The sequence below is a fragment of the Pseudopipra pipra genome, chromosome 11 (assembly GCF_036250125.1).
Source record: "Pseudopipra pipra isolate bDixPip1 chromosome 11, bDixPip1.hap1, whole genome shotgun sequence".
NCBI lineage: Eukaryota > Metazoa > Chordata > Aves > Passeriformes > Pipridae > Pseudopipra > Pseudopipra pipra.
This window is the reverse complement of record NC_087559.1, coordinates 10,298,117-10,313,137: the sequence shown is the minus strand read 5'-3', so window position 1 is coordinate 10,313,137 and position 15,021 is coordinate 10,298,117. Positions and strand designations below refer to the sequence as shown.

Below are 15,021 nucleotides of genomic sequence, written 5' to 3'. Positions count from 1 at the left end.
CTGAGCTGTGTGTGCTCTTTCTCTCTGGGTACCTATGAATGCTCTGTGGAGGAGTTCGTGCAGCTCAGTTTGATTTATCTCTTTTGCTGACACTCTTGACTATGGATAAAGGAGAGTTTGGAAACTATGAATAGAATCATTATTTCAAATGTGGTCCAAAAGTTTGTGTTTTCACAACCGTGTATTTTCAGAGGAGAGAGCTGAGCTAAATCGCAATAAAAGCAATTATGGGATTTTTGGAAGGAGTAGATGGCACAGGAAAAGCAATGTGTTGCAAGTGGGTAGATCCAGCCCATGGGTACCATATGTTTTGAAATCCTTGCGGTCTGGATAGTGACCAGACAGATTTTTCAGCCTGAGGCTCCCAGCTCCACCCCACTGAGCAAGGAGTTCTTGCTGCTATGGAGGCCAAAAAGTGTCAGAGCGCCCTGGAGTCTCTCTGTTGCTTATCAATACAAATACAAATAGAACACCTTTGCAACAGAATGCCTTTGCAAAGAGAACTGGAGGTCACTGCTGCCCATACCCTGCTTTTCTGCAGGCTGCTGCTTTGATAGACTTTCGTATCATCAAACTTCACCAAAACCCATGTTTGATGTGCAGATTTTCTCCAGACAAACCGTGGGCTGATGAGCTCTTCAGAGCAGGGAGTCTGGCCTGTGCAGAAGTGTTAGCATTGACTACTGGATGCAAAATGAGATCTGAAATACAGGGGTCTGGAAGGCAGACCCTTTGTGTTATGTGGCCTTTCTGTTCTTAAGATATTAGTATGGTTGAATTCCTTCTTTTATAATACACCCCTGCGATGACTACCAAATCCACTCCTACAGAGACAGTCTGCAGCCAGTTATCCAGATAATGAAGAAGGTCAGGGGGAGGGAGGGGGAAGATTACCCACTAATGGAAAACATGTGCCAGTGAGACAGTGACTAGTCAGTGTGTTCATCCCCTAACATGCAGGAAGTGCATCTCCTTATAGCCGGGAATAACCTTAGGCACCAGGAAACTGTAAGCAAGTGAGAGTCTGTCCTGGCTGTGACACAGCCAAAGCTGTAGAGGAAAGACAGGACCTGGGTCACTCCATGGCCCAGGTAGTTTATCTATGGATAACTGAACACTATGTCTGGGGTGTGATTTGACTGTTTTCCTTGTTAAAGTATCCATTGCCAGTCTGATATAATCAAAAATCCTGACACTTACACTGATGCCCTTCCCTATTCTAATTAATAACTAGTCTTGGAAGGGACCTTAAAATAGGCCGAGCTGTATAATGTAATATAAAATGTAGAGGTTTTACATAAAATAGAAGGGTAATATTGCCAAGGAGGTGGAGAGACTATACAAAACTCTGCAGAGTGCATGGCAGTGCAGCTCATAGTCATCTTTTGAAGATTACTTGACATCAGTAGAAAAGGCTTATCATCCTAGGAGTAGAGACATTCCTCTGCTGTGACATAATCTCACTTTTTATCTTCTGTCTCCTTTATTGTTTCTGGAGAAAATAGAGAGAAAGATAAAATACCTTCTGGTGACCCCTACATCTCCAGACTCTTTAATGCCTTGCATCCTTCATGACAGGTAACTTTCTAATGAGTGTTGCTGGAGAAGTTTCACAGTTCTCTTTAAAATGATTTGCTGGCTTTAGGACTTAGATCTGCAAGAGGGAATCCCTCACCACAGAGAAGATACAGACTTTTCAACTGGCACTTAGCATTGCCCTTAGGATCAGCCCCTTCCTGCTTCATCTGGCACTGGTGGTGCCACTGGAAGTTTTACCCTTGATTTCAAACCTCATTAGGCCTGAGGACCGTGGTCCTTTCCTTCATCCCTTTGGGCTGTTAAGATGGCTATGACCTTACGTAAGGGTGTGCAGAGACTGTGATGGAGGGTGGGCTTCGTGCCACACTTTGCCCTGAAGTGCTGACAGTCTAAGTTTAGATTTGGTGCAACGAGCGGAAATAATAAACAAAAGTTGGGAATAGGCACAGTGAAGGTCACGGCAGAGAAATCAAGGGTTGCTCTGATTTGGTAGGTGAATGTCCTGATGGCTGCACTGATTAAATAGTGAGTCACCAGCTGGAGGCTGGAAGGAAGAAGCGAGGCATTAGAAGGATGTGGCTGTGGGGAGAGCTGGAGAGCAAAGATTAGGACAGTTCATTCACAGAGAATAGCTAGTCCACTAGTTTAATTGTTTTAGACATTTAAAACACCCTGCATTAATCACTGACAAGGATGCCCAAGACAACAATGTTGTAACAATTATCTTCTTGAGCATTTTATTGGTTTGATTTTATTTATTCTAGACAAAATAGCTTATTTGTGGTGTTTCATCTTTAGTCTGAATGTCTCTAATTTGGACAACCATTTAATTTGGAAATTTTCCAGGAAATGCCAGTGAGACTCTCAGATTGAAGTCATGACTTATAACCAAACGTCTTTCTCGCTCCATGTTGCTGACCGCAGCTTTGGTTATGAATTGTGAAAGAATGTTAAAATCCAGTGTATTTTGTTCTGTGGGCTCTGTTTATTTTTATTCTTAACATTTTGATTGGACAATGAAAAATGTCAGTGATGCCAGTTGCAAGTCTTTAGGTACAAGTTTGCCTTTCAGCCATTGCGTGGGAGTGATTATTTGCTTTTAAAAACTGACAGCCATGGATTTTAGTTCCTTTTTCTTCATAATCTCTGGGAAAGTATGGCTTTACATAAAAGCCTGCTGTATGAAAGGTAAAACCAGGGCCAAGTTGGGATGACGACATCTTTTTCATGTGTTGCTAACTTCTTCAGAGAGCAGTAGCAACAAAAGCTGAGCAGAGATTGGAAGCAGAATTTTTGCTTCTGTTTCCCTTGAATTCCTTTCATCGGTCCAGTGACTACGTGTGTCCTGATGACACATTTCTGGGTCACATGTGCCAGAAAGATGGGCTATATGGAGACACACGGCATGGAAACTATTCTAGCTTGAGACTAGTTAACGTGTACAGGTTTCACACGTGGTGTAAATTTGTGTATTCCTCACATGGACTTTATTAATAGCACAAGACTGAGACAGGGAGAGCCAGTTACATTGCTCCTTATGTAAGTAAAGCAACAGAAATATAATCTTTCTTGTTCCTTGTTGTATTAAAACTGTAAATAGCGTAATAGAATCATAAGATCCAATCCCTGGATTGGAAGGAACCTTAAAGATCATCCAGTTCCACGCTCCTGCCATGGGCAGGAATATCTTCCACTAGCCCAGGTTGCTTTAAGCCCCATCCAACCTGGCCTTGAACACTTCCAGGGATGGGGCAGCCACAGCTTCTCTGGGCAACCTGTGCCAGGGCCTCACCACTTTCACAGTAAAGAATTTCTTCCTAATACCTGATCTAAATCTACTCTCTTTCAGTTTATCACCCTATAAGGCAGCTTAGACAGGCACGTGAGCCCTTTAGGAAATGCAGAGCAGCACGACTCAGAGCACAGATTCTCCAAGCCCAGCTGTGTGGCCACAGGAGGGGAGCAAAGGCACGAGGGCACAGCACTCAGAACTGGAGAAAGAATAGGAGGCCCAGATGAGTATTTAAAAAGCCAGTCTCATGTGTAACCAAACAATACTTGTTTTGTTTTTGGTCCAGTGGAAACTTTGTAACAGAAGAGTTATATAGTTTTCTTCCTTGGCTCTGCCATCAAAGGAATTCAGCTGCCTTTCCCAGTCAACTTTCTCCCATTCAATGGGATCTAGACTTCTCTCTGCAAGATATTACTCTGGTTAGGAGGTCAGAGGGAAAAAGCTGGAACTGTAGGTTGTCTATATTTGGATTCTTCTCAGGTTCATCAGTCACTTCCACTGCAACTCCCTCAGTTAGTACTAGTAGCAAGCTGTTGTCCTAGAACATGGCTCCAAACCATCTTAGGAAGAAGAGTTGTCTTCCATTCAACACCTTTTATTTGAGTGGGACATCCAGATAATCTGTTCCTAAACACAGGCAAGGAAAGGAATACCAGTGAACTGGTAGAGCAGACAACTAGGACTCTGGATCGGGATTTCTCTCCCCAACTCTGTACCTGACATGCATTTTGACCTTGGTAACTTTCTTTTTTTCAAGCCTTAGTTTAGACAGCTTTAAAACAGATACAACAAAATGTTTCCTGTGAGGATACTTTAAAAATTATAGGGTTTGGAGGTGAAAGATGCTAAGTGCATTATTAATTGGGCTGCATTTTTACAGGTTCGCTCTCAGAAGAAAATACGTATCTTATGTAAAATTCAAAACATTCCTCTGTGTCCTTAGGTTCAAATGATGGAAATAAATTAGAAAAATGGTTTTTAAGTAGTAAGCAGGATACAGCAATAGGACTATTGCATTTCCATTTGCACTGCAAGCAAAGAATTCATCATAAATGTGCTAGGCCAGTGTGGTTTTCTATCATGTTTATGAGGATGATCTACCCCTGTACAATCAAAGTTAACCACATTAGTGGCTAAGGATGTTTACTGAGCTGTAAGGAAAAAATCAGTTTTAAATTCTAATGATTTCTTTTCATCTGTGTCTCAACTGAACACTCCACATTAAATTCTTGAAATTTTTGTGCTGATACTTGTAATGGGTCAGAAATGTCAGGGTATCCTTGAAGTGGAGCACTCTTCTCCAAGGCACTTTGCATAGCTTAATTAGCACAGTTATTTCTCTCCCTGTGCCTTCTCTAAGGGCTTTCATTATGTCAGATGCTTCTAGTTATTAGAAATCAGAGCCAGAATTCAACTGCTGAGCTACTGATCACTCAAGCTAAATGTAATTTAATGCAACAGTTATATGAGCAGTTTGCAAAGCCCCTCTGGGAACTGTATGTGCAGGGATGCTCCAGGATGCACATAACTATAGGTTCTGTGGAGAGCAGCACAAGACACATGTTAAAGGACCTCGTGTGGCTGAAGGCCATTACTATGGCACTTTCTTTTATTCTACTGTAGCAAGAAATCAAGCAGAGAAACTTTAAAACTGTCAAAAATTAGATATTTCTTTTGTTGGTGTGTAGTGGGTTTGGGGGTTTTTTTCCCAACAGGCAGTGAGGGACATCTTCAAGTAGCTTTCTTGTCTTGAACCCCCAGCCTCAGCTGTGTAATTGCTATTGTTGGGCAGTGTGGCAAATGGTTCTCATTTCAAGACCTGGAGCCAGATCATGTCTGAGAGTCACTGACTGAATGTATTTCTGTCCATAGTAACTGATTAAGCAGAACTAGTTCTGATTCTGGCTAGCGAGGTGTCATTGATAAATAAGTCCTCTATGAAAAGTGAGACTTTGACCCTGAGATATCAGAAATCATTCCAATTAGACTGAACACACATAATTCACATAGTTCAGTGTATGGTGAGGTCTCTTGCCAACCCTTTTCTATCATAGCCGTTATGTGAATGACAGCCACAGGAGTGCATGTCCTACCGGGACTTTCCACCTGGCCTTTATTCAGTGTCAGTCTGATAACGGGATGAAAAGTGGACTTGAGGAATGCAGTTCAAAGGACTTGCACTATTGAACCTGTGCACCAAGCCCAGCTATATTGTCCATAGTAATGACTTGTGAAGATATTGTAAAGTGGAGAGAGCTCACGCAGGGCCATGAAACATAAGATAAATGGCTCACAGGTGGAAGTGTGGGGAGGAGGAGCCAGGCAAGGGGCACTTAGGGAGTGGAAGGCAGCCAAAGGATGCCGTAGGAAACAACAGTCATGGCAATACTGTTCTGACAACAGCTTTCCTCCTCCGTCTCCTTGTAGTGGTCTTGCTAAGTTACAGTTCTTAATTTGGTTATCTCTGCTCCTGAAAAGACTGGATACATTTTTAGAGACATGATGACAAAATTACCCCCAAATTCTGAGGCACTAAAAGAGTAAGGAATCAATAATGTAAAAAAATCTATCCAGATTGCTAGATTTTATCCTATGAGAAAAGATAGAAACTATAGATAGTACGAGAGTGCTGATGCAATGTAACATACACTGAAATTTGTCCAAGTTTATTGCCATATTTAATGCAGACACTGAAATACAGAGGCTCTCCGTAGAACAGTCTCATGTCTTAAGTGCTGTTAGTCAGTATATGTTACCCTGCATGGTAACAATGCAGTTAAACATGGTTGCTGGCAGACATCCTATTCAAAAAAATGCCTACCTTCTTCAAAAAACCTTGTTTCTTATCTGTGGTGCTGTAGACTAACCCTTTTTGTTACGGCAAACTAACAGACACATTTATTAATTCAGACTCAAAGACACTTGACCACCTCTGTGCCTGTATTGTCTGCTCATAGCAGCTTTCACTTTATCAGATCCCACTATAGATGCTGCAGGACCCCCAGAGGTTACAGTGGTTTTAAATGCTCAGCTTTTGATTGAGAAGATCAGTGCAGGTAAATGAACAGTGTGTGCAGAATGGCAGCCAACAAGGCTGGGAAGTACTGCAGTATCTCAGGAAGGAGCAGCCAGCTCTGGGATTCAGCACAGTGGGTGGTAGAGTCTCTTTGTTCCTATAATGCTTCTTTGGACTTCAGATATTGTGATTTGTAAGGGTATTCCTACTGTAGCAGGAAGGCTGATCAAGGAAAAACAATTACAGATTATGTACTTTTTTTTCTTTTCCTCTTAGGGACAAAAAGCTGCCCAACTCTGAGCACATCTTTCTTAATCCATCTAGTTGTCCATATTTCACACATGCTCCTCTTTAACTGCTTATAGCAATATGCAACAGTTTATGGCTTGTCTGAATTTGGGGATTTCAGAGGTTTTCTGGCTCTAATGAAGGAGAGGGGCATTGTATGGACTTTTCATAAGGTTGAAGTCCATGCGGAAAAAGCAGGGAACAACTTGTCCCATCTCCTTTATTTTATATATTGACAAACTGAGGTTTAGGCAAGGCAAGTGTTTTGACCTAGTTTACCCAGAGAGCAATAAGGAAGTAACCTAGAAAATACCCAGAAAATTACCCAGGGAGTTCTCCAATAAGGCAGTAAAATCCAAACATGAGCTTTATCCTATGAGCTGTCAGCAGTGCCCTCCACCTCTGCTGGCTTTGCACAGAGCTGGCTTTGTCACTTAGTGCTTTTCGGAAAGAACAGTTTCAAAATGTCCCTCTTGGTGAGTCTAAGCAGAGGAAAGGTAATTGGTCATGTCCTGTGTGTGCTTCAGATGGGCTCTGGGTGCTGTCTCACGCAGCACATGACGTGACATGCTGAGTGGGTGAAGGGCGGGTGTGGCTGCTGCCAGGGGTGCCTGGGCTTGTTGGGAGGATTGTTGCCATTCCTACCCACTTGTCTCTCTGTGGTCCTTCTGAAAAAAACACAAACTGTTAGTAATGGTTGTGTGATGTAATTCATTTAGGGGGAAAACTCCCTAGTAAAGTTTATGGTCCTATTTTCTCTGAGACAAGGCTAAGGGAGGAGATGAGCAGCTGAGCCGAGAATGCACTGGGACAGCATCATCCATTCTGCAGTTGAAGCTTCAACCAAATCCTCCACTGCAGGGTCCTGGGACTAATCTATCTGCAAGAACATAGACCCTGTAGCAGCCTGCAGTGCCCTAGGCTGCCTGTGCACAGGCTGCAGGTTGGCATGGCAACACCAGCTTCCAGCGGGTGTAGGAGCATCCCTGAATCACAGCTCTACCTGCCATCCCATTGCACCTCCCAAGTGCTGGAGGGGAGTGTTATGGGAGTCAGTGAAAGGCTTTCCCTCCCAAAAATAAATACTGAGAATAGGGAATACTTATCTGCCAGGGCCTGCTATTGAAAAACGGATCTTGGTTCACATAAGCAGGAAAAAGACATTGAGGCTTATTTGTATTTCTGCCCCTGAGCACAAAGGGGCTGGAAAGCAGGCGGATCCCACCGATTGTGTGCTCCTCCTGTTTGAAGATGTAATCGGCATCCACATACAGTGCCACAGCCTTTCCTCATCTCTGGAGGTTGGGTTGGGGCTGGGAATGATGTGTAGGGATAGACCACCTCCAGTGGAAAGGTGAAGACCTTCAGCACTGGGGTAGGGGAGGGCTGATCCTTGACGCAGTCTCTCCCCATCTTCTGACGCGTAGCACATGCTGCAAGGAGCAGCTTTCATGGGGGATGGAAGAAAATGCAGGGTCATGCTGTTCACTCAATCCTGACTTACCAACCAGAAAAAAAGCCTCTGCATAAACAGCACAAATGAAACGGATGTTTCACTCTGCTGCTGATAAGTTTATCAGCAAAGCCAATGTGCACTGTGGACCCTGAGGAAAATACAAATAAAATGTGTTAAAGAAAGAGAAGTGGAGGGTCCTCAGCTAACCTCCAGCTTGTTGGATAAGGTTACCCCTGGGTGTCAGTGTTCTTGCTTTGGCACATGTTAGTCATTGCTCAGCAACGTGACACCAAGTTGGGGCACTGTCATTTGTAACCACAAGGTCCAACCTCTCCTGGGCTCCAGCTGTTGTAAGTGCTATCGAGATGAATGAAACAGGCCTTATGCAGAAGTGCTACAGAAGATGGAAGCACAGCAAGGGCAGGCAAGGAACATGGTTGATGCTGGAAGGCCCTGCCGGACCTTGGGTGGGAGGTGCGGCAGTGGCCTCTCCAGCTGGTGTTGCCTGTGAATAGACCATTGTCCTCTGCAAGGAAGCAGAGAAAACTATCTTTTCTGCTTCCTTGCCTGTGGCACTGAGCCAGTATTGCCTCACTGAGGGCTCGGCAACAGCTCGGAGGTCTCACAGCTCCAAAATGCCTCGCCTGCGTTGCCTCAAATGCCTGCTCTGGTGTCCTGTTACACATGGACCATTTTGGCTGACTGGATTTTGTTCCCTGCAGTTGAGTGGCTGGCAAGGAGATGTGTTTCACAGAGCTTATAATAGAAATCTTGCTTTGACCTCCACGACCGAGAGATTAACACCATTCCGGAGTGATATAGTGCGTGTTTTTTAAGGGTCCAAAGGCAATTCCTGTTTACAGAGAAGGTCTGGAAGAGCCTCATAGCATTCAGGCTAGGGTAGCTGCTGGGCAATTCCTTCCCCATCACTACTTTTTCAGGTGGATTTATGCCCTGCTGAGGGAGAACTGAAACACCCTGTGCATGGCTGAGCCAGCTGTGCAAAATCCCTCTGCCTGTCTCTGAGAGAAGAGAATGAGGAGATTCTTGCACCTACCCCCTATCCTTTGTCATTAAAGGAAACCACATTGGAGCTTCTTTGTGGTGATTCTTTCTGCTTTAGGATTTTCAAAGTTTTTTTAGAAATTATTTTGATGAGGTCCAGAAGAAGCTTGCCAGTCCTTATGAAAACTTTGTCATTGACAGTAAAGATCCATTTGCAATAGCCTTGGACTTCAGTTATTGAGCTCTCAGATACAATCCTAAATGCTTTGATCCATAGAGGTCCAAATTGCTAATCCTAATCATAGGCTCATGCCCAGCACCTTTACCTCTAATGGGCACTGAGAGCTGGACCTGTGGTTCTGCTCCCATCGTGCCCACTTTTCCAGTAAGTATGAAAGGCTGAAAGCACTCTGAACAGGAAAAGTATCCATCTGCTAATAGCATCAGCCCTTGTGTTTTTAGTTACAATACCAGAAACCAGAGTGTACAAGACCTACTTTCTGGGTAAATGTATTCCCATGTCTGTGAGGAGCTTGATGCAAGTCAACCATCTGAGCCTTGGTGGGCCAGTGGGGAGTCAAAAGTGGCATGAGCCTGGAGTCCACTATCCCATGTATTCCCTGGCACTGTCCTAAAGAGAAAACACAGAAAGGTCATACACCTAATGGAGTATATTCTTCATTTCACTGATGGTTGGATTTGCCTGATTCTGCTGTATTGTTACTTACCTTCTTAAATTGCAGAACATTCTTCTGAAGTTTGTCATTTTTTGAATGAGACTGAGCTCAAAACATTTGAGTTTCTCCAAATTGAGGCACCTAATCTGAGTTACAGGTCTTTAGTCAAAAAGGAGTTATGCACTGGTGCATTGTCAGGGCCCAGAATTTAAGGTCCTTTTTGGAAAAAGTAGCCTTTAATAAGCTTTCGTGTTTTCTTATATGATTGTAGACTGACACTATGACCTATGGATGCTCCTCTAGGTGGGACATATTTAGCTTGTTATTAACTCTGACCTCATGGAAGGACAGTCATGTTCGTACACTGGCAGGGAACAGCTAAGACTAGAGTCAGAGGCAAGGATTTTAGTTGGTTTTGGAAACTTTAAATTCAGATTTCTAGGTGCCACCAGACTGAAATGAAAAAATATATAGGAACGTAGAAATCCACTATCTAGGATATTAGCAGCCTCCTTGAAGGGAAGTGCAAGGCACACTCAGCACACACAAAGCTGTATTATTTATTCCAAAAAGATCATGCTGCAAGTTGATGATGTGCCTTCCTCCCCCTGTCTACTTCTCATTTTCTGTCTGTATCAAGGCTCTTTGACTTGGAAATTATTTACTTCTCCTCTGCAAACCATGACTCTCTTCTCTCCTATGCTATCCTTTTGCTCAAAGGTTCTGGTGTATTTTAGCCAGTTGACTTCAACCCTCCCATGGAATGACAGATAGGGTTAAAAATTAGAGGAGACTAAGAATTACAGGGTAAAATGCAGCTGCTGCTCCCCTCTCTGAGGGTCAGGCAAACCTCCCCCCTTTCTCATGACACCTCTCCAACCAACACACACAACCAGTGACTGTGCAAATCCCTGCTGCCTTTTTTGGCACCAGCCATAGCCCAGTACAGCTGGTGTCTGCTGGGCTGGGATTTTCCGAGGGCTCCTGCGGCGGAGCAGGTTGCAGACTGATTGAGACATGTTTGGTGGCTCAGCCAGGTTTGCCACAAGGGGGGGCGAAGAACAGAAACTGGCTGTGGAAATTTACTGAGGACCTCATGACTTCTTACTAAATCTGAAAATTCCCAGTACAACAAGAATAGTTGTTTCTAAAATGCCTGTGAGGCCTTTCATCATTTACCTGACTATTACATAGTCAGTGGTATTTTTTTTGTCAGTGATAGCAGTCCTTCATTTTCCAAGGGGGTGAAAGATAAGGAATTCATTAGCCAAGACACCAGTATCTAGTGCAAAGAACTTCCCTAGAGATGGTGAGTTTAAAATATATATAAATATATGTATACATGTATACATATTCAACAAACTAGCACATAGTGTGCCAGCTCTTGTAAAATATGTGCACATTAGGAGTATGAGTGGGAGCAAATAAGGTTGTGAGGAATCTTTCTGCAGCTTCTGTTTTCAAACAGTGATTTGCAAAGAAGTCGTTTTCTTGTCTTTTTTATTTTAAAGGTTAATATGTGTGAAGCTCTTTAAATCATTTGAAGTGGATCAGGGTTATGACTAAGAGATAAGGAGGGATTTGTCTGTCTGACAAACTTCCCCTCTGTTTATAGGGAAGGTTGGTATGTTCAGAAGTGGTAAAATACTGCTGAGTGCAAAATGCAGGGCGTAGTGTAAATTGGAGTTCTGCCAGTTCATGGGCTGAGCAAAACCTGTTGAAATGCAAGATTTTTTGAGGCCCAGTGCTGTGTCCCACACAAGAAAAGCCTCCAGTGATGTCTCTAAGTAAAGCATTCAGTTTCCAACCCACAAAAAATCAATGTAATGTCTACTATAAAGCCGATAGGAATTTTGCTGTTAAGACAATTAATGTTCTTAGTCATCTTTATACTGGACCATATCTTCTACCCATCAGAATTAATGCAGTTTATTTAAAAAGTTGAGGGAGGGAGAGAGGAATAAGACATGAGAAGCCAGAGAAAAATGCCCCGAGTCCGTGTTTGTGCCTCCAGGTAGGGCACAAAGTGAATCTGTAATAATGTAACTTCTGAGCAAGCCATGGCTAGAAGTAAAAACTGCAATGATGATCAGAGATGACCAGTGCAGTCAACTCAAACACCATCAGGCAATGGCCTCAGAGCCTGCAAGGCTCATTCAGTACACAGTGAAAAACCCCGATAGTGCCAGCAGTGCTGTGCAGGCTGGTTTTGCTTCAGTATTTTAGATAAGGCTCTGTAAAGACAAGGGACTGGCTTAAGTGCAGCTGAAGTCATGTGGATGGAGATCTGTCTACTTAGCATGGCTAGTAGAGCTGGGGGTGAAGGGGCAAGGTAAGAAGCTGCATATGTTCCATACGTTGTTCCCTATAGTGGGGTCCAGTTTCTACATTTTTGCTGGGACTCCATTGTGTTGAAATACTAATTCAAATACTAACAGAACTGTAGCAATTTAGGGCAGGAATAAGATATTTGCAGGTGGATAATTAGCTAACTAGATAATGACGATCTCCTGTTATACACAGCCAAAAACTTGGTTTCCTACAACATTTAATGCAAGACGCAATGTTCTCAGATTAGACATATTGAAAATTCTCTGCATCTGTCCAGGGAGGGGGTAAGGAAGATAATCCCAAAGACTCCAAGAAAATTTATAAAACACTTGAGATCAAAAAATGAAGCCCACGGAATAAAGCAGATGCATTAAAAGCAGCAGGATTGCAGACTGCACGTGACATAAAATGGATGCAGTTCATCTCGCCAAATTGTTCATGCTCAGACCATATATGTTCAGTTCTTGACAAAGTAATCTCTTCACAAAGCTACATAATACAGCGGAGTCAGCTGAGAACGAGTTATAAACAAAGAAGCTATTCAGCTGTCAAAGCAATTTTCAGCTGTATTAAAACGGAATAGGATGGAAAGGGGTTCTGCCGAGCCCTGTGCTGTCCCGGGAAGCGGGGGGCACTGCATGTGTGCCAGTCGTGTGGCGGGATGGAGCACACACAGGCGGCCGCCCCCATGAGCACGTGCGCACACACGTGCGCGGGATCATCGCCTGTCGCCTTCCCCAGCTCGCGCTGCAAATTACAAAGTGCTCACCTAAATTGCATTTTCTGTCTGTGCTTGGGGATGTCACCAAGTTCTGTCCATTCCGATGACGTGTTTTGTTTCCGTGGAAACCGACGTCCTTTGGAGAGGGGAAAAGCGGGAGGACGAGAGAAACAGAAAAATGAGGTGGAACAAGAGAAGTGTGCGGTGTGAATAGATCATTTGGGTGGTTGGGCTGTTAGTAAAGTGACTTAAGCCTGAAGGCAGTGAGCTGCCTTATTTGTTTGTGGGTATGTCACTCCAGAATAGTTCCAATCCATTCAAATGCATGTCAATTAAATAAATGTACTGTTCTATTTCTTCATATACACTCCCCCCCATCAGATAGGTTGTGTCTGGATTGGAGAGGCCAGGCTTCCAGTGTGCCTTCTGCTGACATGTGACTTTTGCTGTTTGCTGGGTCTCTGGTGTCATTAGCAGGTGTTTCCTATCTTCATCTCCAAACTTGGGAAGGAGGCAGGGCCTGGGAAACTACCAATTTCAACTAAGGTTCAATGAAATACCTGCCAAGTCTCCCATAAAAAAAGCCGTGTATGATCTGTACCTCCCAAGGGGTAGGCAGGGCAGGGAGAGGCATGCTGGAGCTATTCTATGATTTTTTTGTGCCTTGAACCAGCCAACTTGCCATTGAATCATTTAATAACTAATTAAAAGTCCGGGATAAAACATGCTGTCTACAGCTTTCTGGCAAACATCCCACTGACTTCAGCAGAGCCAAGATTTTACCCTTTCCTTGACTGCAGAGCTTGTTTGTTGTCACATCTTTTACTTTAGCTGTTCTGTGTGGGCTATGCTAGATTTTTTTCTCTTAGATATGTGTTTTCTTTTCCTTTTGTCAAATATTCTCACTTCAGCTCCAGGACGTAGGGTCAACATGATGGACCCCAAGTGGTAGTTCATGACCAGGCTAGCTGTGTTTTGCCCTTGTCCTTTTCTGCTGTGATCTAGGAGACGACAAGGAGTAGATGAGAGGGTAGTAGGATTTTCAGCAGGTAAAGGTCACCTCAAGCATCACTGTTCAGGCATGAACTGGACTTGCATGTCTTTGTTGCCAGAGCTGAGTGGTGCTTACAGAGGTCCCTCTGACCAGCTGGAAAAAGGACATCATCTCTTTCACCACCCAGGGCTGAATGCCAGGAGGAGAAACAGAATCCTATATGTGTATATCCTATATGTGTAAATGCTGCTGGTAACAGAAAGATGTTCCCATTCTGTCTGTGCATATTCTTTGGTATGTGTTTCTCTGTCTTCCCCTTTTGTACTTACCAGTCGTACCCTCTGTAATTTTGTTTTCACAGTCCATCTTAGAAGAGACTTTTGCCATTTTTGCCTGGAGCTGAATAACTCCAAGATGCACTCCCACTGACTGCTTGAAGGTAGGAATGTGCCAACAGATCCTGCTTCCCAGGGGCTTTTGGCAGAGCATGCTCAAATTTCTGCTGTGTTCTTCATGAGAAGCTACTCTTGGTCACATATGGCCCATGTATGAGGGACCTGAGCCAACAAAAATTGCTCGGACCTACTGCATTCTTCAAAGCTTAGGGCACCAGAGTATTAATTGACAGCAAATATCCTAATCCCTTACCAACACGTTGGGTGGCAAAACCCACAGCAGTTGCCTGTGGTATTGGTATGATTCAGGCCCATTCTGTTTAATTTATTTGTTCACCTAAAGCCATGATACCTAACAGTACTAATATTTAAGAGTTGGTTTATTGAAAAATTATAAGAATAAAAAGATAATATGTGAAGGGAGATATGATTTTGTTGAATGACTCTAATCGTGGCTGTTTTCCTAGGCTTTAAACTTTGAATTTTACAAGTTATATGTTAAATGCTTCATTTCTTTGTGTCCAGTCAGAGAGAAACGATCTATAAAAAATGTGCTTTGTGGGTGATGTAGAATTCTTCTCCTCCGGGGAATCCATCAGTGAGAATTTTTGCTATATATTTATGAGATCCCTTGCAGATCTTCAGCCTAGGCTCTCTCAGATGTTCATTCTCTTGGCCTTTTTATTGCTAACATTTATTCTTCTTTTAATGGTGAGCTCTCAAAACAATGTGGAGGGCTCAGTTCAAACTCCAGGCAAATCTTACATCACTCTTGGCTTGCAACTGGGCTCCACACAGAACCCAGCA

General features: G+C 43.4%; 1 long non-coding RNA gene across 1 annotated transcript; it reads right to left on the bottom strand.

Annotated features, from left to right (window-relative positions):
* Positions 1 to 2,250: 2,250 nt before the first annotated feature.
* Positions 2,251 to 13,980, bottom strand: LOC135420266 (uncharacterized). The gene is made up of 3 exons (XR_010433434.1): positions 12,874 to 13,980; positions 9,594 to 9,727; positions 2,251 to 8,239 (listed from the first exon to the last, which is right to left on the bottom strand). It is a non-coding gene; the product is annotated as an uncharacterized LOC135420266 (long non-coding RNA).
* Between the last annotated feature and the right edge of the window lie 1,041 nt (positions 13,981 to 15,021).